Here is a 1,572-nt window from a genome sequence, read left to right on the forward strand (position 1 = left end):
ATTTTGCTAGTCTTACTGGAGTGAGATGATATCTCATGGTTGTCTTGATTTGCATCTCTCTCAGGGCTAGGGATTTTGAACATTTCTTCATGGGTGTCGTGGGTCAGAGCTGCAGGGGTGGACTATAATAAATTTTAGATATTAATTTTGGTTCATATTTATATAAGATGTTACCATGAAAAAGGAGCTAATTCAAGTCAACTAATGAAAACAACCTTTAGTTTATCGAGGGTAAAAATTAAAACACAGTAATGTGCAGTATTAACAATAGAAGAAATACTTCGGGGGGACAGGACATGTATAGGAAGGAACACTTTACTTTCCTAAACAATTTTTCTGTAAGCCAAAAATTGCTTTAAAGAATACATATATTTTAGATGAAAAAATCATTATTCATGCATTTTCTTTTCATTTGCAATATGCATACACATATATGTAACTTCATTTTAAGATTTCTATCTTATAGCCTCACTTACAAGAACTTTGTAGTTTGTCAAATGTAGTAGAGAGTAAATGTTCTATAAACCATACATTTTTATTAAAAAAAGAATAAAAGGTATTTCATCAGAGTAAAAATACTCTTGCTGCTATTGTTATACTCTATCAAGTCAGATCAAGATATTGTTGATATTAGCAACAAATCATTAATAACTGACACTAAAATTGATTTTCAGAGACTAAATTGTTCACCTTTTTCTCAAGGAACAGCTGGTAGATTTTAACTTTGTACTTATGGGTCAGCAGCATAGCTCTTTAACATTAGGGCAACATAACTCAAGAAAATAATGCAAATTAAAAATATGACCTTCTATTTCTGGGTAGTATAGTGATTCTCACCCCCCCCCATAGAACTATATGGTAATCAGCAATAAAAATACTTTTTGGAAAACTCATGTTCCTGATTTTTTTATATGGACAGCTTATTAATTCCATAGACAAAAAAGACATATATCATTTCATTATGGGAAGGAATATATATTATCATAAATGGTAAGACCTCAGCTGCAATCCCAAAAACACCTGGTTCAAATTTATCAGCTGCTCTTCAAGAGAAAGATGGGTAATCTCCTCCATTATGATTAACTTCCTCTGAAAACCCCATAAAGTGTCAGCTTTATAGATTGTCTCTGACTTAACAGTACTCAACAACAATCCAAATTTATGTTTGGATCACAAGAAAGGCTGCCCTTACACTCGTAGACTTAACAGATCTTGTATGTGAACACATTATATCTTTATTACTTCAACATATTAAACTTGGCAAAAATAAAAAAGGTAAAATAGGCTCAATGTATAGTTGTTTTCTGTTTATTTATTGCTGCTATGACTGAAAATTATAACTTCAAATTTAAAAAATAAGTTTTCTTGAATTAGGTTGATGGATGTCAAAGATGAACTATCTTTGTTGCACTTTAGTTATATGCATGACTATTAAACACAGTATAATGCATATATAATTATTTGAAAAGACATAGACCGCATTCCATTCTCTAACTTACTGCACTTCTCTGAACTATCCATATAGTAGGTATTAATTGACCCTTGCATTAGATCCTAGAAAGTTTAGCTTGC

Source organism: Elephantulus edwardii, unplaced genomic scaffold (genome assembly GCF_000299155.1).
Source record: "Elephantulus edwardii isolate Elephantulus edwardi_28Jun2011 unplaced genomic scaffold, EleEdw1.0 scaffold00198, whole genome shotgun sequence".
Classification (NCBI taxonomy): Eukaryota; Metazoa; Chordata; class Mammalia; order Macroscelidea; family Macroscelididae; genus Elephantulus; species Elephantulus edwardii.